General features: G+C 44.4%; 15 non-coding genes and 2 pseudogenes across 15 annotated transcripts; all 17 read left to right on the top strand.

Moving 5' to 3' along the window:
• The first annotated feature begins 7082 nt into the window (after nucleotides 1-7082).
• LOC127756076 (5S ribosomal RNA) lies at nucleotides 7083-7166 on the top strand (annotated as a pseudogene).
• A 203-nt stretch (nucleotides 7167-7369) lies between these two features.
• Nucleotides 7370-7488, top strand: LOC127756146 (5S ribosomal RNA). The gene has a single exon (XR_008013183.1). It is a non-coding gene; the product is annotated as a 5S ribosomal RNA (ribosomal RNA).
• Nucleotides 7489-7877: 389 nt separating this feature from the next.
• On the top strand, nucleotides 7878-7996 carry LOC127755990 (5S ribosomal RNA). Its single transcript, XR_008013104.1, has one exon. It is a non-coding gene; the product is annotated as a 5S ribosomal RNA (ribosomal RNA).
• Nucleotides 7997-8152: 156 nt separating this feature from the next.
• LOC127755963 (5S ribosomal RNA) lies at nucleotides 8153-8271 on the top strand. The gene has a single exon (XR_008013080.1). It is a non-coding gene; the product is annotated as a 5S ribosomal RNA (ribosomal RNA).
• Nucleotides 8272-8698: 427 nt separating this feature from the next.
• LOC127755964 (5S ribosomal RNA) lies at nucleotides 8699-8817 on the top strand. Its single transcript, XR_008013081.1, has one exon. It is a non-coding gene; the product is annotated as a 5S ribosomal RNA (ribosomal RNA).
• Nucleotides 8818-8973: 156 nt separating this feature from the next.
• On the top strand, nucleotides 8974-9092 carry LOC127756147 (5S ribosomal RNA). The gene has a single exon (XR_008013184.1). It is a non-coding gene; the product is annotated as a 5S ribosomal RNA (ribosomal RNA).
• Nucleotides 9093-9371: 279 nt separating this feature from the next.
• Nucleotides 9372-9490, top strand: LOC127755972 (5S ribosomal RNA). The gene has a single exon (XR_008013089.1). It is a non-coding gene; the product is annotated as a 5S ribosomal RNA (ribosomal RNA).
• A 427-nt stretch (nucleotides 9491-9917) lies between these two features.
• Nucleotides 9918-10036, top strand: LOC127756149 (5S ribosomal RNA). The gene has a single exon (XR_008013186.1). It is a non-coding gene; the product is annotated as a 5S ribosomal RNA (ribosomal RNA).
• Nucleotides 10037-10192: 156 nt separating this feature from the next.
• LOC127755978 (5S ribosomal RNA) lies at nucleotides 10193-10311 on the top strand. Its single transcript, XR_008013093.1, has one exon. It is a non-coding gene; the product is annotated as a 5S ribosomal RNA (ribosomal RNA).
• A 279-nt stretch (nucleotides 10312-10590) lies between these two features.
• LOC127756001 (5S ribosomal RNA) lies at nucleotides 10591-10709 on the top strand. Its single transcript, XR_008013114.1, has one exon. It is a non-coding gene; the product is annotated as a 5S ribosomal RNA (ribosomal RNA).
• Nucleotides 10710-10912: 203 nt separating this feature from the next.
• LOC127756133 (5S ribosomal RNA) lies at nucleotides 10913-11031 on the top strand. Its single transcript, XR_008013172.1, has one exon. It is a non-coding gene; the product is annotated as a 5S ribosomal RNA (ribosomal RNA).
• Nucleotides 11032-11187: 156 nt separating this feature from the next.
• LOC127756137 (5S ribosomal RNA) lies at nucleotides 11188-11306 on the top strand. Its single transcript, XR_008013176.1, has one exon. It is a non-coding gene; the product is annotated as a 5S ribosomal RNA (ribosomal RNA).
• A 279-nt stretch (nucleotides 11307-11585) lies between these two features.
• Nucleotides 11586-11704, top strand: LOC127756012 (5S ribosomal RNA). The gene has a single exon (XR_008013115.1). It is a non-coding gene; the product is annotated as a 5S ribosomal RNA (ribosomal RNA).
• A 203-nt stretch (nucleotides 11705-11907) lies between these two features.
• On the top strand, nucleotides 11908-12026 carry LOC127756135 (5S ribosomal RNA). The gene has a single exon (XR_008013174.1). It is a non-coding gene; the product is annotated as a 5S ribosomal RNA (ribosomal RNA).
• Nucleotides 12027-12182: 156 nt separating this feature from the next.
• Nucleotides 12183-12301, top strand: LOC127756081 (5S ribosomal RNA). Its single transcript, XR_008013124.1, has one exon. It is a non-coding gene; the product is annotated as a 5S ribosomal RNA (ribosomal RNA).
• A 113-nt stretch (nucleotides 12302-12414) lies between these two features.
• On the top strand, nucleotides 12415-12533 carry LOC127755983 (5S ribosomal RNA). Its single transcript, XR_008013097.1, has one exon. It is a non-coding gene; the product is annotated as a 5S ribosomal RNA (ribosomal RNA).
• Nucleotides 12534-12736: 203 nt separating this feature from the next.
• LOC127756011 (5S ribosomal RNA) lies at nucleotides 12737-12857 on the top strand (annotated as a pseudogene).
• The last annotated feature ends 11856 nt before the right edge of the window (nucleotides 12858-24713 follow it).

The following is a 24713-nucleotide window of genomic DNA, read 5'->3' as shown; positions in this document are numbered from 1 at the left end:
TGCTTCGCATCAGTTGCATGGTCCTGCTGTTGAGTGGTGGGATCATTTTCGACAAAACAGAGCTGAGGGAGAGCCCATCACTTGGCAGGAGTTCACAGCTGCTTTTAAGAAGACACACATACCGTCAGGTGTTGTGGCTTTAAAGAAAAGAGAGTTCAGAGCACTTAACCAGGGATCCCGTTCCGTCACAGAGTACCTCCATGACTTTAATCGCTTGGCTCGCTATGCTCCAGAAGATGTTCGCTCAGATGAAGAACGCCAGGAGAAGTTTTTAGAGGGATTGAATGATGAGTTGTCTTATGCGTTGATGTCTATGGATTACTGGGATTTCCAGCAGTTGGTGGACAAGGCGATTCGCCAGGAAGACAAGTACAACCGGATGGAGCAGAAGAAGCGCAGGGCTGCCCAATTCAAGGCTCAACAGGGCAGTAACCAGAGGCCGCGTCTTGTTATGGGACCCCAAGCTGCATCATACCGTCAGGGAGGACCCTCGTCTGTTGTTCGCCCTCAACGCCAGTTCTACAACAACAACACTGGTAGTCGCAGCAACGACAATCGCAACGTGGTCGCCCGTCCTGCAGCAACTCCAACTCAGAGTCAGCCTGTCAGGAAGGAACAGGGAAGCAAGCCAGGGGTGTGCTTCAATTGTGGTGATCCAGGGCATTATGCTGATAAGTGTCCAAAGCCACGACGTGTGAAGAATGCTCCAGCCCCGAACAACTCCAATGCTCCAGCACCGAAGGCTCGTGTTAATCATGTTGCAGCGGCAGAAGCCCAGAATGCACTAGATGTGGTTTTGGGTACGTTTCCTGTTGACTCTATACCCGCATCTGTGCTTTTTTATTCCGGTGCTACACATTCCTTTTTGTCCAAAAGTTTTGCAAGCAATCATGGGATGGAAATTATTAGTCTTGGGAGACCTTTACTAGTTAATACCCCAGGCAATCAAGTATCTTCGACACAGTTTTGTCCTTCCGTTACTATAGAGATAGAAGAAATTCCTTTCCCATCCTCACTTATCTTGCTAGAATCCAAAGATCTAGATGTTATCTTAGGGATGGATTGGTTATCTCGTCACAGAGGAGTTATCGATTGTGCCAATCGTAAGGTGACTTTAACCAGCAGCAATGGGGAAACAATTTCTTTCTTTGTGTCCTCTCCTAAATCTCATGGTGTGACATTAAACTAAGCCGCTTTACAAGAGATCCCAATAGTACAAGACTACCCAGATGTGTTTCCTGAGGATTTGCCAGGTATGCCACCTAAGAGAGACATAGAGTTCCGGATAGACTTAGTACCTGGAATCAACCCTATCCATAAGAGACCATACAGAATGGCAACTAATGAGTTAGCAGAGGTGAAAAGACAGGTGGATGATTTGCTTCAGAAAGGATATATCAGACCCAGTACTTCGCCGTGGGGAGCACCAGTCATCTTTGTGGAGAAGAAAGATCATACTCAGAGAATGTGTGTGGATTATCGAGCGTTGAATGAGGTCACTATCAAGAATAAGTATCCTCTACCTAGGATTGACGACTTGTTTGATCAATTGGAAGGTGCTACAGTTTTCTCCAAGATAGATCTCCGCTCCGGATATCATCAACTTCGAATCCGTGAGGAGGATATACCAAAGACCGCCTTTACCACTCGGTATGGTTTGTTTGAATGTACCGTTATGTCATTTGGACTCACTAATGCCCCGGCCTTTTTCATGAATCTGATGAACAAGGTGTTTATGGAATATCTGGATAAGTTTGTCGTGGTGTTTATTGATGACATTCTTATTTACTCCAAGACAAAGGAAGAACATGAAGAGCATCTTCGTCTTGCTTTAGAGAAACTACGTGAGCATCAGCTCTATGCCAAGTTCAGTAAATGTGAATTTTGGTTGTCAGAAGTGAAGTTTCTTGGTCATGTCATCTCAGCCGAAGGAGTGGCCGTAGATCCAAGCAATGTGGAGTCAGTGTTAAATTGGAAGCAACCCAAGACGGTGCCAGAGATTCGTAGTTTCCTTGGACTTGTGGGGTACTACCGCAGGTTTATTGAGAACTTCTCAAAGATCGCCAGACCAATGACTCGCCTGCTTCAGAAGGAAGTGAAGTATAAGTGGACGGAAGATTGTGAGCAAAGTTTTCAAGAACTGAAGAAAAGGCTAGTGACTGCGCCTATGTTAATCTTGCCCAACTCAAGGAAAGGTTTTCAAGTGTACTGTGATGCATCCCGACTTGGTTTGGGTTGTGTTTTGATGCAAGATGGGAAGGTGGTTGCCTATGCATCTAGGCAGTTACGTCCTCATGAGAATAACTACCCAACGCATGACCTAGAGTTGGCAGCGGTAGTGCATGCATTGAAGATTTGGCGTCATTATCTTTTTGGTAACCGTACAGAGATGTATACGGATCATAAAAGTTTGAAGTACATTTTCACTCAACCTGATTTGAACATGCGTCAGCGAAGATGGTTAGAGTTGATCAAGGATTATGATATGGAAATCCATTACCACCTGGGTAAAGCAAATGTGGTAGCAGATGCCCTCAGCAGGAAAAGCTACTATAATATGTCAGAAGGACGACATCTACCTTGGGAATTGTGCCAAGAATTCGAAAAGTTGAACTTAGGAATAGTCAGCAAAGGTTTTGTGGCTGCTTTAGAAGCTCAACCCACTCTATTTGATCAAGTTAGAGAAGCTCAAGTGAATGATCCTGATATTCAAGAAATTAAAAAGAACATGAGAAGAGGAAAAGCCACCGGTTATGTGGAAGATGAGCAAGGAACGGTGTGGCTAGGAGAAAGAAATTGCGTGCCTGACAAGAAGGAGTTGAAGGATACTATCATGAAAGAAGCTCATGAAACTTTGTATTCCATTCACCCCGGAAGCACTAAGATGTATCAAGACCTGAAGCATCAATTCTGGTGGGCCAGCATGCGACGTGAGATAGCAGAATATGTGGCTCTGTGTGATGTGTGTCAGCGAGTCAAGGCAGAGCATCAGAAACCAGCCGGTCTGCTGCAACCGTTGAAGATTCCAGAATGGAAATGGGAGGAAATAGGAATGGATTTTATCACCGGTCTACCCAGAACATCGGTAGGACATGATTCTATTTGGGTAGTGGTTGATAGGCTTACTAAAGTTGCTCATTTTATACCTGTCAAAACAACCTACTCGGGAAATAAGCTTGCAGAGTTATATATGGCAAGAGTTGTATGTTTACATGGCGTTCCCAAGAAAATAGTGTCAGATAGAGGTAGTCAGTTTACTTCGAAGTTTTGGCAGAAATTACAAGTAGAGATGGGTACCCGTTTGAATTTCATTACTGCTTATCACCCTCAAACTGATGGTCAGACGGAAAGAGTGAATCAAATTTTAGAAGACATGTTGAGAGCCTGTGTTCTAGATTTTGGTGGAAGTTGGGATAAGAATTTGCCGTATGCAGAATTCTCATATAACAACAGTTATCAAGCTAGTTTGCAAATGGCTCCGTATGAAGCATTATATGGCCGAAAGTGTCGCACACCGCTCCTGTGGGATCAAACCGGTGAGCGTCAAATTTTTGGGACAGACATTTTGCGAGAGGCAGAAGAAAAAGTGAAGATTATCCAAGAAAGGTTGCGCGTTGCTCAGTCACGTCAGAAGAGCTATACCGACAATCGTCGCAGAGATTTGGCTTTCGAAGAAGGGGATTATGTATACCTTCGGGTTACGCCGTTACGAGGTGTTCATCGTTTCCAGACCAAAGGGAAATTGGCACCGCGTTTTGTGGGACCTTTTAAGATCGTGAGTCGAAGAGGTGAAGTAGCTTATCAGCTAGAGTTGCCTCCGTCAATGGCGGGAATACATGACGTGTTTCATGTGTCGCAATTGAAGAAATGTTTGCGTGTTCCTACGGAGGAAGCAGATCCTGAGCGTATAGAGCTTCAAGAAGATTTAACTTATGTTGAGAAGCCAGTCAGAATTTTGGAGGTGAATGAGAGAAACACTAGGAATCGCGTCATACGGTTCTGTAAGGTCCAGTGGAGCAATCATTCAGAAGAAGAAGCCACTTGGGAGCGAGAAGATGAATTCAAGTCAGCTCATCCTCATCTTTTTGCCAGTTCTTCTGAATCTCGAGGACGAGATTCCGTTTAAGGGGGGTAGGTTTGTCACGCCCTAAAAATCGCCTAAATTAATAATCCATATTTTAATTCATTTCTAGAAATTATTTTTTAAAAAAAAAGCCTTCAAGTTAAACTCTAATAATCTAGGAGAAATTGTAGCATAAAACTGAGCTAGATAAAATCTCGTTAAATACTTTGCTTGTTTATCTATTTTCTAGATTTTTCTGGGAATTATTTGAGCAAGGAAAGTATTTTTAAATAATGAAACATCATTTCACGAATTATTTTAATTGGAAAAGTTTTTAAAATCCTCTCCTAAGCCATTGGGCTGATTTCAGCCCAACATCTCTCCCCCTCGTGTGCGTGCTGTGCAGCCCAAGCCGGCCCAAGCCGAGCTGCTCTTCCCCTTCTCAGCCCAGCCGAAAGTCTAATTTGCCTCCCTCGGCACTGTTCATCTTCTACCTCTAGCAGCCGAACTGAGACCGAATTGGCTCGGTTTTTCTCCTCCAAATCCAACCTTTTCTCTTGTGTTTTACTAAAATTTGTTGAGGGGAAATATTTCCCTTATCTCCCTCTTTCGTATCCCCTCAAGAATCGGAGCAAACCGTTGAGTAATCTCTCTGAAACGAACTCGTTTTCGAGTTTATCTCCAAAACCGAGTTTAGAATTTCCCGGAGCGATTTCTTGCGGGAGGAGTCCGATCTCTTCAATCCAAGGCTATAAATAGGACCCCCTAGTCCTCTTCTTTCGTTTGCCCCCTTTCCAGAGCTCTCTAGTGCGCCGTAGAGTCGCCGCCGCGTCGCTTTAGTCGCCGCCGTCGCCGGCCAACCACCAGCCGCGCCGCGCCGTCGCCCTAGCCGTCACCACTGCCTCCTCTCGCCACCGTCGGGTGCGCGTGACCGAGGGCTAGCCCGGCCGCACCTCCCTCTTCGTCGCCGGCCGCCGTAGCTCGCCGTCGCCGGTTATCCCGAGCCGCCGCCGTCGCCCCTTCGTCGCCGGCCATCGTCGGTCGTCGTTTGGCACGAGGGTGAGTACCGTTGGGTTTGCCTCGTCATCCTCTACGTGTACATGCCCTCCAAATTCGCAGCCGACCATCCAATCTCCGGCGAGGTCGCCATCTTGGTCCGGCCATTGATGATGTCATCATGACGTCATCATCGTTTTTCTTTTTCTCGTTTTTCCAATAGATTAAATCCTCGGAAAATCATAACTAAATAACCGTAGATCCGTTTCAGGTGGTTCAAGTTGCTTAATTTTTCTAAAATCAAGATCTACATGTTAAAAATATCCACATGCATTGTTCATGCTTGTTTTTGTACTGTTTTGTTGATTTTGTTTATTTGCTTTAGTTTCCGACGTTCCGGAGGAGAGCGTTTCAGTTGAGGAAGGTTCAGAGGTTTTTGTGGAAGCTCAAGGCAAGTCACACAGATCCCAAACAACCCTTTGAGCATGTTGAACCCGTTTAAAGCTAATGTTTTATTTCAACTTATGTATTATTTTCGAATGTCATCGGGTGGTGAGCCTTTTCCCATTTAATTATGGCCGAAGATGACTATATTTTCCTATGGGTTATAATTTTATTAGCTAGAACCTTATATATTGGTTTGGTTCAGCTAAATGCTATATATGTATAATTGCTTAGCCATGCTTAGAAACATAAGCTCACTAATGGGATGAATCATACTACATTATTATTCACGATTATATTTAATGGTAGCTCACGATGGTTAATCGTGTTATGTTAATTAATTGATAATTAAAACCTGATTAAGGTGGGTTGTGAGCATATGGTTTTGATGGTCGTGCTCATGACAATTAAGGACCGGTTCACGAGCTACTGTTGTGAAACATTTACCGTGCCAACCACAAGCCAGCGTGGGCAACGGCTTTACCTTTTGTATAGCATAATTCATTAAGGGGTGCCAGACTGAGAAGCGGCGAGAAGTCCGTGGGGGTCGCTGGGGAGTCCATGCCTCTGGTTGTAGAGGGGGTGATTATGATCTAGGTATGGTGCACTGTGGTGAGTTGTGTTGTGCGAGGGGTATTGTCACAGTTCCTTTCCGAGGTACCATGGTGGTATTGAGGCGCATGGCAACATGTTGTGGAACTGTGTCTTGTGGGTACAGTGGTATATCTCTGGCCAGAGTAAAACTATTCGAATAGCCGTGCCCGCGGTTATGGGCGGGTCTAACAATGTTTTTCGTGATTAGTCTCACATTATTCATTGATGGTAATTGTGATAATTAATTTGACTCCTGGTTTAGAATGGTATATTCCTGGTATGGAGGTTTGATTTGTACAACCAGGATTGGTTGTTCAGATGGGGTTGGGCCTATGCAACACGGGTGTGTTGTATAGTGTTTACTTAATACTGATTAATTATTCAACTGTTTTACTACTCTCTTAAATATTTATTAAATTTTGTTTATGCAAATAAGCTATATTATGCCATCCTTTGTTATCCTGTGCAATTGCATATTTGCTGTGTGGCTTGTTGAGTATGTCATATGCTCATTCTTGCAATATTCATTCATCAGAGGAGGAGTACTTCAGTGAAGATGATGATCTAGAGGACTAGGCTTGGTCCGGGTTAAGTTGCCTGTGGAGTGGAGTCGCCATAGCTGTTCCGTAGTTTGTTTTATTTTCCGCTGCGTAGAACTTTTTTTGAGAGGAACTATCCACCTCTGTAATAATTTGCTATTTTGCGAATATTAATTAGTTGTTTAAGAGTACTCTATTATCAACTTCTTATTGTGTGCCTCGGCTAATTCCTGGACGAGGATTTAACACACATGTAAGCGTTTGGAATTTTGGATAGAAATTCCAGGCGTGACATGTTGTGTCGCCCCTTGGGCGAGAGCTAGGGAGAATTGCATGTAACATTTTCTGTAGATGTCCGTGGATATATCATTTGCCTGATTCCGACTCCGTATGAGAAAGTTACGCCTATTTTAAGAAATGACACCCGAATGACGCCTAGGCATGTCGGATGCGATCATACCCGCACTAAAGCACCGGATCCCATCAGAACTCCGAAGTTAAGCGTGCTTGGGCGAGAGTAGTTGCATCCCTCCTTTTCGTCTCTTTCTCCCCCCTTTTGACTCGCGCCACTGCGTCCCTCGTGTTGTGTCGCCCCTTGGGCGAGAGCTGGGAAGAATCGGATGTAACATATTCTGTAGACGTCCGTGGATATATCATTTGCCTGATTCCGAGTCCGTATGAGAAAGTTACGCCTACTTTAAGAAATGACACCCGAATGATGCCTAGGCATGTCGGATGTGATTATACCAGCACTAAAGCACTGGATCTCATCAGAACTCCGAAGTTAAGCGTGCTTGGGCGAGAGAAGTACTAGGATGGGTGACCTCCTAGGAAGTCCTCGTGTTGCATCTCTCCTTTTTATCTCTCTCCCCCCTTTTGACTCGCGCCGCTGCGTCCCTCGTGTTGTGTCGCCCCTTGGGCGAGAGCTGGGGAGAATCGGATGAAACATTTTCTCTCTCTCCCCCCCCTTTTGACTCGCGCCGCTGCGTCCCCCGTGTTGTGTCGCCCCTTGGGCGAGAGCTGGGGAGAATCGGATGAAACATTTTCTCTCTCTCTCCCCCCTTTTGACTCGCGCCGCTGCGTCCCCCGTGTTGTGTCGCCCCTTGGGCGAGAGCTGGGGAGAATCGGATGTAACATTTTCTGTAGATGTCCGTGGATATATCATTTGCCTGATTCCGAGTCCGTATGAGAAAGTTACGCCTATTTTAAGAAATGAAACCCGAATGACGCCTAGGCATGTCGGATGTGATCATACCAGCACTAAAGCACCGGATCCCATCAGAACTCCGAAGTTAAGCATGCCTATGCGAGAGTAGTACTAGGATTGGTGACCTCCTGGGAAGTCCTCGTGTTGCATCCCTCCTTTTTGTCTCTCACCTTGGGCGAGAGCTGGGGAGAATCGGATGTAACATTTTCTGTAGATGTCCGTGGATATATTATTTGCCTGATTCCGAGTCCGTATGAGAAAGTTACGCCTATTTTAAGAAATGACACCCGAATGACGCCTAGGCATGTCGGATGCGATCATACCAGCACTAAAGCACCGGATCCTATCAGAACTCCGAAGTTAAGCATGCTTGTGCGAGAGTAGTACTAGGATGGGTGACCTCCTGAGAAGTCCTCGTGTTGCATCCATCCTTTTTGTCTCTCTCTCCCCCCTTTTGACTCGCGCCGCTGCGTCCCTCGTGTTGTGTCGCCCCTTGGGCGAGAGATGGGGAGAATCGGATGTAACATATTCTGTAGATGTCCGTAGATATATCATTTGCCTGATTCCGAGTCAGTATGACAAAGTTACGCCTATTTTAAGAAATGACACCCGAATGATGCCTAGGCATGTCGGATGCGATCATACCAGCACTAAAGCACTGTCTCTCTCTCCCCCCTTTTGACTCGCGCCGCTGCGTCCCTCGTGTTGTGTCGCCCCTTGGGCGAGAGCTGGGGAGAATCGAATGTAACATTTTCTGTAGATGTCCGTAGATATATCATTTGCCTGATTCCGAGTCAGTATGACAAAGTTACGCCTATTTTAAGAAATGACACCCGAATGATGCCTAGGCTTGTCGGATGCGATCATACCAGCACTAAAGTACTGGATCCCATCAGTACTCCGAAGTTAGGCGTGCTTGGGCGAGAGTAGTACTAGGATGGGTGACCTCCTAGGAAGTCCTCGTGTTGCATCCCTCCTTTTTGTCTCTCTCCTTGGGCGAGAGCTGGGAAGAATCGGATGTAACATTTTCTGTAGATGTCCGTGGATATATCATTTGCCTGATTCCGAGTCCTTATGAGAAAGTTACGCCTATTTTAAAAAATGACACCCGAATGACGCCTAGGCATGTCGGATGCGATCATACCAGCACTAAAGCACCGGATCCCATCAGAACTCCGAAGTTACGCATGCTTGGACGAGAGTAGTACTAGGATGGGTGACCTCTTGGGAAGTCCTCGTGTTGCATCCATCCTTTTTGTCTCTCTCTCCCCCCTTTTCGCTCGCGCCGCTACGTCCCTCGTGTTGTGTCGCCCCTTGGGCGAGAGCTGGGGAGAATCGGCTCTCCCCCCTTTTCGCTCGCGCCGCTGCGTCCCTCGTGTTGTGTCGCCCCTTGGGCGAGAGCTGGGGAGAATCGGATGTAACATTTTCTGTAGATGTCCGTGGATATATCATTTGCCTGATTCCGAGTCCGTATGAGAAAGTTACGCCTATTTTAAGAAATGAAACCCGAATGACGCCTAGGCATGTCGGATGCGATCATACCAGCACTAAAGCACCGGATCCTATCAGAACTCCGAAGTTAAGCATGCCTGTGCGAGAGTAGTACTAGGATGGGTGACCTCCTGAGAAGTCCTCGTGTTGCATCCATCCTTTTTGTCTCTCTCTCCCCCCTTTTGACTCGCGCCGCTGCGTCCCTCGTGTTGTGTCGCCCCTTGGGCGAGAGATGGGGAGAATTGGATGTAACATTTTCTGTAGATGTCCGTAGATATATCATTTGCCTGATTCCGAGTCAGTATGACAAAGTTACGCCTATTTTAAGAAATGACACCCGAATGATGCCTAGGCATGTCGGATGCGATCATACCAGCACTAAAGCACTGTCTCTCTCTCCCCCCTTTTGACTCGCGCCGCTGCGTCCCTCGTGTTGTGTCGCCCCTTGGGCGAGAGCTGGGGAGAATCGGATGTAACATTTTCTGTAGATGTCCGTAGATATATCATTTGCCTGATTCCGAGTCAGTATGACAAAGTTACGCCTATTTTAAGAAATGACACCCGAATGATGCCTAGGCATGTCGGATGCAATCATACCAGCACTAAAGCACTGGATCCCATCAGTACTCCGAAGTTAGGCGTGCTTGGGCGAGAGTAGTACTAGGATGGGTGACCTCCTAGGAAGTCCTCGTGTTGCATCCCTCCTTTTTGTCTCTCTCCTTGGGCGAGAGCTAGGGAGAATCGGATGTAACATTTTCTGTAGATGTCCGTGGATATATCATTTGCCTGATTCCGAGTCCTTATGAGAAAGTTACGCCTATTTTAAGAAATGACACCCGAATGACGCCTAGGCATGTCGGATGCGATCATACCAGCACTAAAGCACCGGATCCCATCAGAACTCCGAAGTTACGCATGCTTGGACGAGAGTAGTACTAGGATGGGTGACCTCTTGGGATGTCCTCGCGTTGCATCCATCCTTTTTGTCTCTCTCTCCCCCCTTTTCGCTCGCGCCGCTACGTCCCTCGTGTTGTGTCGCCCCTTGGGCGAGAGCTGGGGAGAATCGGCTCTCCCCCCTTTTCGCTCGCGCCGCTGCGTCCCTCATGTTGTGTCGCCCCTTGGGCGAGAGCTGGGGAGAATCGGATGTAACATTTTCTGTAGATGTCCGTGGATATATCATTTGCCTGATTCCGAGTCCGTATGAGAAAGTTACGCCTATTTTGAGAAATGAAACCCGAATGACGCCTAGGCATGTCGGATGCGATCATACCAGCACTAAAGCACCGGATCCTATCAGAACTGCGAAGTTAAGCATGCCTGTGCGAGAGTAGTACTAGGATGTGTGACCTCCTGAGAAGTCCTCGTGTTGCATCCATCCTTTTTGTCTCTCTCTCCCCCCTTTTGACTCGCGCCGCTGCGGCCCTCGTGTTGTGTCGCCCCTTGGGCGAGAGCTGGGGAGAATCGGATGTAACATTTTCTGTAGATGTCCGTAGATATATCATTTGCCTGATTCCGAGTCCGTATGAGAAAGTTACGCCTATTTTAAGAAATGACACCCGAATGACGCCTAGGCATATCAGATGTGATCATACCAGCACTAAAGCACCGGATCCCATCAGAACTCCGAAGTTAAGCGTGCTTGGGCGAGAGTAGTACTAGGATTGGAGACCTCCTGGGAAGTCCTCGTGTTGCATCCCTCCTTCTTGTCTCTCTCCTTGGGCGAGAGCTGGGGAGAATCGGATGTAACATTTTCTGTAGAAGTCCGTGGATATATTATTTGCCTGATTCCAAGTCCGTATGAGAAAGTTACGCCTATTTTAAGAAATGACACCGGAATGACGCCTAGGCATGTTGGATGCGATCATACCAGCACTAAAGCACCGGATCCCATCAGAACTCCGAAGTTACGCATGCTTGGACGAGAGTAGTACTAGGATGGGTGACCTCTTGGGAAGTCCTCGTGTTGCATCCCTCCTTTTTGTCTCTCTCTCCCCCCTTTTCGCTCGCGCCGCTGCGTCCCTCGTGTTGTGTCGCCCATTGGGCGAGAGCTGGGGAGAATCGGCTCTCCCCCCTTTTCGCTCGCGCCGCTGCGTCCCTCGTGTTGTGTCGCCCCTTGGGCGAGAGCTGGGGAGAATCGGATGTAATATTTTCTGTAGATGTCCGTGGATATATTATTTGCCTGATTCTGAGTCCTTATGAGAAAGTTACACCTATTTTAAGAAATGACACCCGAATGACGCCTAGGCATGTCGGATGCGATCATACCAGCACTAAAGCACCGGATCCCATCAGAACTCCGAAGTTAGGTGTGCTTGGGCGAGAGTAGTACTAGGATGGGTGACCTCCTGGGAAGTCCTCGTGTTGCATCCATCCTTTTTGTCTCTCTCTGCCCCCTTTTGACTCGCGCCGCTGCGTCCCTCGTGTTGTGTCACCCCTTGGGCGAGAGCTGGGGAGAATCGGATGTAACATTTTCTGTAGATGTCCGTGGATATATCATTTGCCTGATTCCGAGTCCGTATGAGAAAGTTACGCCTATTTTAAGAAATGACACCCGAATGACGCCTAGGCATGTCGGATGTGATCCTACCAGCACTAAAGCACCGGATCCCATCAGAACTCCGAAGTTAAGCGTGCTTGGGCGAGAGTAGTACTAGGATTGGTGACCTCCTGGGAAGTCCTCGTGTTGCATTCCTCCTTTTTGTCTCTCTCGTTGGGCGAGTGCTGGGGAGAATCGGATGTATCATTTTCTGTAGATGTCCGTGGATATATTATTTGCCTGATTCCGAGTCCGTATGAGAAAGTTACGCCTATTTTAAGAAATGACACCCGAATGACGCCTAGGCATGTCGGATGTGATCATACCAGCACTAAAGCACCGGATCCCATCAGAACTCCGAAGTTAAGCGTGCGTGGGCGAGAGTAGTACTAGGATTGGTGACCTCCTGGGAAGTCCTCGTGTTGCATCCCTCCTTTTTGTCTGTCTCCTTGGGCGTGGATCTATTATTTGCCTGATTCCGAGTCCGTATGAGAAAGTTACGCCTATTTTAAGAAATGACACCGGAACGACGCCTAGGCATGTCGGATGCGATCATACCAGCACTAAAGCACCGGATCCCATCAGAACTCCGAAATTACGCATGCTTGGACGAGAGTAGTACTAGGATGGGTGACCTCTTCGGAAGTCCTCGAGTTGCATCCCTCCTTTTTGTCTCTCTCTCCCCCCTTTTCGCTCGCGCCGCTGCGTCCCTCGTGTTGTGTCGCCCCTTGGGCGAGTGCTAGGGAGAATAGGATGTAACATTTTCTGTAGATGTCCGTGGATATATCATTTGCCTGATTCCGAGTCCTTATGAGAAAGTTACACCTATTTTAAGAAATGACACCCGAATGACGCCTAGGCATGTCGGATGCGATCATACCAGCACTAAAGCACCGGATCCCATCAGAACTCCGAAGTTAAGCGTTCTTAGGCGAGTGTAGTACAAGGATGGGTGACCTCCTAGGAAGCCCTTTTGACTCGCGCCGCTGCGTCCCTCGTGTTGTGTCGTCCCTTGGGCGAGAGCTGGGGAGAATCGGATGTAACATTTTCTGTAGATGTCCGTGGATATATCATTTGCCTGATTCCGAGTCCGTATGAGGAAGTTACGCCTATTTTAAGAAATGACACCCGGATGTCGCCGGCCTAGGCGTCATATTGGAGTGTATTGGGTGCGTTCATTGCAAAAACTCACTTTGTAATACGCTCGGCAAACTTTTGTGAATTAATGCCAATAGTGGCATATATTGGCCCACACGGGTGCGATGTTTTTGACCTGACTGAAAAAGTTCAAAAAGCACCAAAACATGATTTTTGGACATATTGGAGTGTATTGGGTGCGTTCGTTGCAAAACCTCACTACATGATACGCGCGGCGAACTTTTGTGAATTAATGTCAATATTGGCACACGAGGGTGCTATGTTTTTGACCGGAATCAAAAAGTTCAACAGACGCCAAAACATGATTTTTGGACATATTGTAGAGTATTGGGTGCGTTCGTGGCAAAAACTAACTTCTTGATTCGCGTGACGAACTTTTGTCAATTAATGCCAATATTGGCATATATTGGCCCACACGGGTACGATGTTTTTGACCAGAATGAAAAAGTTCAAAAAGCTCCGAAACATGATTGTTGGACATATTGGAGTGTATTGGGTGCGTTCGTTGCAAAAACTCACTTCGTGATACGCGCAGCGAACTTTTGTCAATTAATGCAAATATTGGCACACGAGGGTGCGATGTTCTTGTCCGGAATGAAAAAGATCAAAAAACGCCAAAACATGATTTTTGGACATAAAACTCACTTCGTGATAACACGTGTCAAACTTTTGTCAATTAATGCCAATATTGGCACACACCGGTGCAATGTTCTTGACCGGAATGAAAAAGTTCAAAAAACGCCAAAACACGATTTTTGGACATATTGGACTGTATTGGGTGCGTTCGTGGCAAAAACTCACTTTTTGATTCGCGCGGTGAACTTTTGTCAATTAATGCCAATATTGGCATATATTGGCCCACACGGGTGCGATGTTTTTAACCGGAATGAAAAAGTTCAAAAAGCACGCAAACATGATTTTTAGACTTATTCGAGTGTATTGGGTGCGTTGGTTGCAAAAACTCACTTCGTGATACGCGCGGTGAACTTTTGTTTATTAATGCCAATATTGGCATATATTGGCCCACACGGGTGCGATGTTTTTGACCGGAATGAAAAAGTTTAAAAAGCACCAAAACATGATTTTTGGACATATTGGAGTGTATTGGGTGCTTTCGTGGCAAAAACTCACTTCGTGATACGCGCGATGAACTTTTGTGAATTAATGCCAATATTGCCATATATTGACCCACACAGGTGCGATGTTTTTGACCGGAATGAATAAGTTCGAAAAGCACCAAAACATGATTTTTTGACATATATGAGTGTATTGGGTGCGTTCGTGGCAAAAACTCACTTCGTGATACACGCGGCGAACTTTTGTCATTTAATGCATATGTTGACATATATTGGCCCACACGGGTGCGATGTTTTTAACCGGAATGAAAAAGTTCAAAAAGCACCAAAACATGATTTTTGCACATATATGAGTATATTGGGTGCGTTCGTGGCAAAAACTCACTTCGAGATACGCGCGGCAAACTTTTATCAATTAATGCCAATATTGGCACACGAGGGTGCGATGTTTTTGACCGGAATGAAAAAGTTCAAGAAACGCCAAAATATGATTTTTGGACATATTAGAGTGTATTGGGTGCGTTCGTGGCAAAAACTGAGTTCGTGATACGCGCGCGAACTTTTATCAATTAATGCCAATATTGGCATATATCCACATGGGTGCGATGTTTTTGACCGGAATGAAAAAGTTCAAAAAGCACCAAGACATGATTTTTGGATATATTGGAGTGTATTGGGTGCGTTTGTTGCAAAAACTCACTTCGTGATATGCGCGGCGAACTTTTGTCAATTAATGCCAATATTGGCCTACACAGGTGCGATGTTTTTGACCGGAATCAAAATGTTCGGAAAGCACCAAAACATGATTTTTGGACATATTGGAGTGTATTGGGTGCGTGTGGCAAAAACTCACTTCGTGATTCACGCGCGAACTTTTGTCAATTAGTGCCAATATTGGCACACAAGGGTACGATATTCTTGACCGGAATCAAAAATTTCAACAAACGCCAAAACATGATTTTTGAACATATTGGAGAGTATTGGGTGCGTTCATGGCAAGAACTCACTTCGTGATTCGCGCGGCGAACTTTTGTCAATTAATGCCAATATTGGCATATATCCACACGGGTGCGATGTTTTTGACCGGAATGAAAAAGTTCAAAAAGCACCAAAACATGATTTTTGGACATATTGGAGTGTATTGGGTGCGTTCGTTGCAAAAACTCACTTCGTGATACGCGCGGCGAACTTTAGTCAGTTATTGCCATAAATTGTCCCACACGGGTGCAATGTTTTTGACCGGAATAAAAAAGTTCAAAATGCACCAAGACATGATTTTTGGACATATTGGAGTGTATTGGGTGCGTTCGTTGCAAAAACTTATTTCGTGATACGCGCGGCGAACTTTTGTCAATTAATGCCATATATTGGCCCACACGGGTGCGATGTTTTTGACCGGAACGAAAAGTTCAAAAAGCACCAAGGCATGATTTTTGCACATATTGGAGTGTATTGGGTGCGTTGTGGCAAAAACTCACTTCGTGATTCGCGCGGCGAACTTTTGTCAATTAGTGCCAATATTGGCACACGAGGGTGCGATGTTCTTGACCGGAATCAAAAAGTTCAACAAACGCCAAAACATGATTTTTGAACATATTGGAGAGTATTGGGTGCGTTCATGGCAAAAACTCACTTCGTGATTCGCGCGGCAAACTTTTGTCAATTAATGCCAATATTGGCATATATCCACACGAGTGCGATGTTTTTGACCGGAATGAAAAAGTTCAAAAAGCACCAAAACAAGATTTTTGGACATATTGGAGTGTATTGGGTGCGTTCGTTGCAAAAACTCACTTCGTGATACGTGCAGCGAACTTTTGTCAATTAGTGCCATATATTGGCCAACACGGGTGCGATGTTTTTGACTGGAATGAAAAAGTGCAAAAAGCACCAAGACATGATTTTTCGACATATTGGAGTGTATTGGGTGCGTTCGTTGCAAAAACTCACTTCGTGATATGCGCGGCGAACTTTTGTCAATTAATGCCAATATTGGCCCACACAGGTGCGATGTTTTTGACCGGAATCAAAAAGTTCAGAAAGCACCAAAAGAAGATTTTTGGAAATATTGGAGTGTATTGGGTGCGTTCATGGCAAAAACTCACTTTGTGATTCGCGCGGCGAACATTTGTCAATTAATGCCAATATTGGCATATATTGGCCCACAGGGGTGCGATGTTTTTGACTGGAATGAAAAAGTTCAAAAAGCACCAAAACATGATTTTTGGACATATTGGAGAGTATTGGGTGCGTTCGTTGCAAAAACTCATTTCGTGATACGCGCGGCGAACTTTTGTCAATTCACGCCAATATTGGCATATATTGGCCCACACAGGTGTGATGTTTTTGATCGGAATGAAAAAGTTCAAAAAGCGCCAAAACATGATTTTTGGACATATTGGAGTGTATTGGATGTGTTCGTGGCAAAAACTCACTCCGTCATTCGCGCGGCGAACTTTTGTCAATTAATGCCAATATTGGCACATATTGGCTCAAAGGGGTGCGATGTTTTTGATCGGAATGAAAAAGTTCAAAAAGCACCAAAACATGATTTTTAGACATATTGGAGTGTACTGGGTGCGTTCGTGGCAAAAGCTCACTTCGTGATTCGTGCGGCGAACTTTTGTGAATTAACGCCAATATTGGCATATATTGGCTCACACGAGTGCGATGTTTTTGACCGGAATGAAAAAGTTCAAAAAGCGCCAAAACATGATTTTTGGACATATTGGAGTGTATTGTATGTGTTCTTTGCAAAAACTCACTCCGTGATTCGCGCGGCGAACTTTTAAGATTTAATGCCAACATAGGCATATATTGGTCCACACGGGTGCGAGTTTTTTGACCGGAATGAAAAAGTTTAAAAAGCACCAAAACATGATTTTTGGACATATTGGAGTGTATTGGGTGCGTTCGTGGCAAAAACTCACTTCGTAATTCGTGCGGCAAACTTCTGTCAATTAATGCCAATATTGGCACACGAGGATGCGATGTTTTTGACTCAAATGAAAAAGCTCAAAAAGCACCAAAACATGATTTTTGGACATATTGGAGTGTATTGGGTGCGTTCGTAGCAAAAACTCACTTCGTGATTCGCGCGGCGAACTTTTATCAATTAATGCCAATATTGGCACATATTGGCCCACACGGGTGCGATGTTTTTACCGGAATGAAAAAGTTCAAAAAGCACCAAAAAATGATTTTTGGGCATATTGGAGTGTATTGGGTGCGTTCGTGGCAAAGACTCACTTCGTGATTCGCTCGGCGAACATTTGTCAGTTAATGCCAATATTGGCACACGAGGGTGCGATGTTTTTGACTGGAATGAAAAAGTTCAAAAAGCACCAAAACATGATTTTTGGACATATTGGAGTATATTGGATGTGTTCGTGGCAAAAACTCACTTCGTGATTCGCGCGGCGAACTTTTGTCAATTAGTGCCAATATTGGCATATATTGGCCCACACGGGTGCGTTATTTTTGACTGGAATGAAAAAGTTTAAAAAGCACGAAAACATGATTTTTGGACATATTGGAGTGTATTGGGTGCGTTCGTGGCAAAAACTCACTTCGTGATTCGCGCGGTGAATATTTGTCAGTTAATGCCAATATTTGCACACGAGGGTGCAATGTTTTTGACTGGAATGAAAAATTTCAAAAAGCACCAAAACATGATTTTTGGACATATTGGAGTATATTGGATGTGTTCGTGGCAAAAACTCACTTCGTGATTCGCGCAGCGAACTTTTGTCAATTAGTGCCAATATTGGCATATATTGGCCCACACGGGTGCGATGTTTTTGACCGGAATAAAAAAGTTCAAAAAGCACGAAAACATGATTTTTTGACATATTGAAGTGTATTGGGTGCGTTCGTGGCAAAAACTCACTTCCCGATTCGCGCGGCGAACTTTTGTCAATTAGTGCCAATATTGGTATATATTGGCCCACACGGGTGCGATGTTTTGACCGGATTGAAATAGTCAAAAAGCACCAAAACATGATTTTTGGACATATTGGGGTGTATTGGGTGCGTTCGTCGCAAAAACTCACTTCGTGATTCGCGGTGAACTTTTATCAATTAGTGCCAATATTGTCATATATTGGCCCACATGGGTGCGATGTTTTTGACCGGAATGAAAAAGTTCAAAAAGCACGAAAACATGATTTTTGGACATATTGGAGTCTATTGGGTGCGTTCGTTGCAAAAACACACTTTGTGATACGCGCGGCGAACTTTTGTAAATTAATGCCACTATTGGCATATATTGGCCCACACGTGTGCGATGTTTTTGACCGGAATGAAAAAGTTCAAAAAGCACCAAAACATGATTTTTGGACATATTGGAGTGTATTGGGGTGTTCGTGGCAAAAACTCACTTCGTGATTCGCGCGGCGAACTTTTGTCCATTAGTGCCAATATTGGTATATATTGGCCACACGAGTGCGATGTTTTCGACCGGAATGAAAAAGTTCAAAAAGCACCAAAACATGATTTTTGGACATATTGGAGTGTATTGGGGTGTTCGTGGCAAAAACTCACTTCGTGATTCGCGCGGCGAACTTTTGTCCATTAGTGCCAATATTGGTATATATTGGCCACACGAGTGCGATGTTTTCGACTGGAATGAAAAAGTTCAAAAAGCACCAAAACATGATTTTTGGACATATTGGAGTGTATTGGGTGCGTTCATGGCAAAAACTCACTTCGTGATTCGCGCGGCGAACTTTTGTCAATTAGTGCCAATATTGGCATATATTGGAGGTTGGTCGGGCGATGTTGATGGCGAGGCTACGACACTCCGGTGCGTGCTCCAGAGCACCGTGGACATGGCAGCGTTCCCGTCGCTGTGATGAACCAAATGGGACGAGGTCAAAAGTGAAATGGTTCGGCATAGCAAGGAAAGAAGGGAACAGGGAGGAGATAGGGATGACCCTGGCCGAGCGATGATGGCGATGGCTATCTTCATCATGGCCGGCGATGGAGAAATGGTGGAGAAGGGCAGCGAGAGTGCTCTCCCTAGGTTTGCTCTGTGTGGGTTTGGAGTGGAGGAAATGGCGATGCAGCTGGGAGGAGATAAAGACTCGACTCGGCATTGCCATGTCCCGGCCACGCGTCGACGCCGTCCAGAGCACGGTCGGCGCTCTCTCTATATTTCTTGCTCTCTCTTTCTCTCTCGGCATCCTTGAGCGGTGGCAGTTTGTCTACTTAGGCCTCTCACAGTGGACCTACGTGGACTGGTGCTCCACCTCGCCAGCTCGGAAGTGCGCTTGCATGGAGTGAGGAAGCGTGCCCCAACTGAGCTCCTCACCCCCAAGTAGAGACGCGCGAAACCTCACTCTTGCGAGTCCACGGGCGGAGGAGAAAACGGAAGGAACGCGCGCTGTGGATAGCGTTGCTTCGCCGACCCGTGACCTCACACCCAATCCTCCCAGCGAAATACCCGATTCACCCTCCTAAATCCTCTCCTGCCCAAGCAAAATCCTCAAAATCAGCAAGCAAAAATGTGGCAGAGGATCTTGGGGATTGGAAGAACTCATAGAATATGGATTCAAGAAACACTATTGTTGCCACCACAAGATGAAAAAGAAAAAAGAAGCAAAACAATAGATCGCGGCGGCAACCACCACCACCACGCTCCGTCTCCTCGTCGTCGGCAGAGTGAGGAGGTGGCTGCGTCCTCGGGGCTCCAGATCCGCGCCGCTGGTTCTTCTAGAAGGTGGAGATGAGCGCCATCACCGCGGAGCTCCTAGTCCTTGACGACGCGGCGGCTGGGGCGAGCAAGGCGGCGCCTGGGACGGGCGAAGCTCGGGCCGCTCCAGATCCGCTCCACCGCCGCCATCCTCCTCGCTCCGCCTCCTCATTGCCGCCGAGAGAGGAGGGGCCCGACGCCAGCGCCTATGGAACAGGTGAGAGAGAGAGAGAGCGGAGCGCCGCGGCTGATGAGAAGTACGAGTGGCCGGAGCGGAGCCTGGTGGTGGAAGGGAAGGAGGAGCGGCGGGTTCGGCGGACTACGAGGCGGCGAAGGGCGATGGACGGGAGCACGAGGAGAAGTCGCTGGAAGGGTAGGTGAGTAAATTAATTTCGTTCCTCTCCCGTGACCACGCGGCTAGGGTAACGCCCCACTGTGGGCTCAGTTTCTTTACACAGTACCTTCATCCAATTAAACAACACAACTAGGGTGCTTGCACTGTGGGATAGATGTCTTTGGGCCAATTTTTTGAGTTAGGGGTACGGCCCTATAGCTTGCACTGTGAGAGGCCTTAGGAGGAGCAGTCAAGGTGGCTGCCAGGTGGGTCCAGGAAGTGATAGGCTAGGATAGAGTGAGGGGTATGGGTGAGAGGTTGAGTGCACAATGATTTTAGATGATTTTTCAGGATTTATTTCTCTCTCTCACTTTGTTAATTCATAGTTTAATGTGTGGAGCAGATAAATTCATGTGGATTTTACTGGAGATAGATGAATGTACATAGTTTCCATTTTCTTTGGTTGCACTAAAAAATTATGTGTAGTTTGCTCTCAGAAAATTGGAGAAGATGGGTTCAGAAGAACTCTGTTTGAATTTTTAGAAACCTAAATAGAAGAAATAAATTCTGGAAAAATTATATTTATTCATGATAAATAACTTAGTATTTGAATAAATCATCTCCCTTATACACTTCCATGCAGTTTAATGTATATTTTGGTGAGTTAAATTTTAGCCGATTAAGGTTTATAATTAGTCTATTATTTGACTGGTTTGACTTATTTATTTGAGGTAACAAATTTAGTTATTAATTTGTACCAAAATTACGGTGAGTTGAAAATATTGATTTGTGCTTTCATGAATTTTTTCATGATTTTATCTTGCATAAATTATTTTAGATAATTAGCAAGATCTTTCTTTATATGTGCATACCAATTTATAAATGTATCTAGAAATTTTTACAAGAGGTATATTAGACTTCTGTTGACTTGTGGTGATATTATTTGACTTTATTTTCATGTCTTTAATATTATTACTCATGAATGTTCTTAGGTTTTGCTTAGTGAAGTTATCTTTTAATCATGTTCATGAGACCTAATATGAAATGCAAACAAAAATCCAAATTCACAAAGAGGACTCAGGTTAAACCATGTCCAATGTGAGTATGCATGTTTACACCTATGGTTGCATTTTTCTATCTTAGGTTACGAATGAAAAGGATTTAATTTGCTTTCAAATTTTATTTAGGTTCAAGTTAGATTGACCACTCCTAGGTTAAAAATGAAAATTTTTGGCTCTCCAAGAATGGAAAAGTTAGCTTCCACTATTTTGACAAGAAATGCCTAATCCTAGAATTCGAGTATATTACACCAAGTAGAACTTGGAGACATCAGACCCCACACGATACAATACAATCATTCTCTTCTCCGAGTAAGATATTGACATGGTCCTACTCGTGAAGGATATTTCCGATATGAGTTCACTGATTTCTTTCTTTTACACGTATCCTTTCCATATGTCATAAGATATACCGTATTCGTAAATTCTCATGACTCATAGGATAGAGGGTATGCTTTATACATAACCCTGACAATGTGGTCAAGGCATTTGCTCAATACTTCTCTTGTGAGGAGTGGCAGCACATGGGCAAGCCTTGCTAGCATGCATTGCAACTAGATGTCAACCTAGAAGATTTTGTTAATGCTTACTATTATGTGGAAATGTTCAGAAATGCTTATAGGAAGGTGATTGAGCTTTTGGGTGACAAGTCACATTGGCCACAAGTGGAATTGCCCTGGATGGTAGGTGCTCCACTTCCAAGAAAGACAATAGGAAGGTATAGGAAGGTGAGGATAAATAGCTATCTAGAAGGCGATGGGAAATCTAAAGCAAAGAAAGCAGCAATTGAGATTGATCCTACTAAGAAGCAAATGGTAAGAGGCTAGAGAAGATGCAAATGATGTGGAGAATTGGGACATGGAGAGACTAGCAACAAATGATATTGACAGTCGTTATAGACCAGTTTCGACCGTCAATAAACTAAAATAAAGGAGAACTAACTATGCTTGCAATGCATATCTATTTTAGAATAATATATTTCCACTTGTACTTGGAACATTATTTGTTTGCAGAGATTAGCACATAAATGGTGAAGAAATGAAGAAAAACTCACTCCTAAGCAAGCTTAAGGATAGAAGGGCTCACAAGTCAGGTGTAACCATCCTGAAAACCATCATAATTGCCACAACCGCCATGAGGACCCACCTATCATCCCCCGACCGAATTTGGAGGCCTGTTGGGCTGGCCTAGGTTCGGCGGAACCCTGCCAACGACGCCTCAGCTCGGCCCTCCACGTGTACGCTCAAGATGCTTCCCTAATGACGGTTGGGGGGCATTTCCGACAATTCCAACCGTTTTAACCGTCATTGGAAGGCTATATAAAGGGGTCACTTCATTCATTTCTACACACCTCAAGTAAGAAGCTTTGATCTCTCTCTCAAGTTTAGTTTAGTGCTCTAGTGCTAAGTGGAGTACAATAGAATAGTTCTCAGAGTCCTTGAGTCTTCGGAAGATTTCGGGTATGGCTCTAGTAGCTTTTCTTTCTTCTTTTGTAAGACTTTCAGAATTAATAGAATATCCTTCTTTATATATTCAGTACTTTACTTTGCCTGAGCACTGGTTTTCATTTTTATTTGTGCCGATATAGTTGTGTGACTAGCCTACCAGATAGGTGCAGTGGTGTGGTTTAATGTTCATGCGAATGATTGCTCTATATTATTCTCGAGGGTATAGAGTAGTATTTGATAATGTAAGCATGGCGCTTAGATTATTAGATATCATTAATTGGGCATATATGCTGTGGGACAGTAGAGACGGGCCGCTGATGGTGACAATTCAGCACGGGTATTCCTCCACATTGATATATATTCCTAAGACACTTTCCTGGGGAGGGTACTCCTCCGTATTTAGCCCCGGTTAGACAGCCACCATGACAGGTTGTCGTAAGAAACTCGTGCAACCCGGGGTGGTCTTTCGAAAAACCAGGAGGGCACTATTAGGGGTATTGGTTACACAATTGTATACTAGCAAATGTAAACTAAAGTTGAGTGTATATTAGAAGTATATGAATAATTACCTTTTCTATTTCTTCTTCCAGATAGTCTAAAATTATTTAAATGAGAGAATCTAAGTCCTTCTGCTTTGTGTCATTCTACCCATATGATCTGAATTAACCCATGCTTAGACTTTGATATATACGAGTAATGTATATAAATTATTAGCATAGTTCTTTCTTATAAATCTTCTCTTGAGATTAAATAAATACGAGAATATTTCCGGTGAAATGCTACAATGGTATATCCATGCGCTTGCGGATTACTTCCGTAACCATAAATATACCAGGATTATTTTTGCGCCATTGCCGGGAATTCATATTTCTAGCAATGTTGTTAAGAAAATACCAACAGTCGTCTTAATGGGACAAAGAAAAGGCAAGTATTAATCTATCTATATTAATTTCTCTACTTATCCTTTATGTCCTACATAATCTGAAAACTTGCAAGAAGAGGAAGCCAAGGAGGAACACTACAAAAGTATGGGAATAGCTCTGATATTCCTAACCACACAAAAAAAACCTACTGATGGGCCTACAAGGAGGTAATGTTATCAAAACTACTATATTCCTTACTACTGCCTCAGTTGCTAACAATTTAGCAACTTGCATTCCTATAAGCCACCTAGATGGTCTCCAAGAAAGTTTAGTCCTTGTTTAGATCCAAAAAATTTTTGGCCAAAAACCAATTGCATGGGGCATTGAATATGGGAAAACCAATTGCACGGTTTGCATGTAAATTGCGAGATGAATCTTTTGAGCCTAATTACACCATGATTTGACAATATGATGCTATAGTAAACATTTGCTAATGACATATTAATTAGGCTTAATAAATTTGTCTCGCAGTTTACATGCGGAATCTGTAATTTGTTTTTGTTATTAGTCTACGTTTAATACTTCAAATATGTGTCCATATACTTAAAAACTTTACACCCAAAGAACTAAACACACCCTTACTCCAAGGGAGAAGCTTAGGATATGAAGACTGACGTCGATTTGAACAATATCAAATATTATGTATTTTGTGATGTGGCCTGTCATTTCCAGGTATCCCAAGCTGATGTCAAGACTATTTATGTAGATTGATGTCTAGACTATTTTATGTTTTGCTCCTGGTATCCCAAGCTCCACACAAACCTGTGTGTTCTACTTTTAATGGTGCTTCTACCATGTAAATTTAAGATTATGTGCTAGACATTATGTGGGATCTATGTTTGTGTTCAACTTTAAGCTAGTTCCATCTATATCTGACTTGCCATTCATGCTAAATTATTGCCATTTTGCCATTTCAGAACAAATTCAGTACAATTTATTGCCATGCATGCCAAAATTCATGCCATTTTGCCAAATTCAGTAATCAAATAAGTTCATTACATTATAGTACAAATTCATGCCAAATTCATGGCCATTCGGTGAAATATTTGGAATAGTTCACCCAATGGCAATGAAATTAGCATGAATTTATACTAATTTTGTATCTCAATTATGTATCTTAATTTTGATTGAAAGATTTTGTTATGCCCTTAATG

The sequence above is a fragment of the Oryza glaberrima genome, chromosome 11 (assembly GCF_000147395.1).
Source record: "Oryza glaberrima chromosome 11, OglaRS2, whole genome shotgun sequence".
NCBI lineage: Eukaryota > Viridiplantae > Streptophyta > Magnoliopsida > Poales > Poaceae > Oryza > Oryza glaberrima.
The sequence above is the reverse complement of the archived record's forward strand: the minus strand, read 5'-3'. Positions and strand labels throughout refer to the sequence as shown.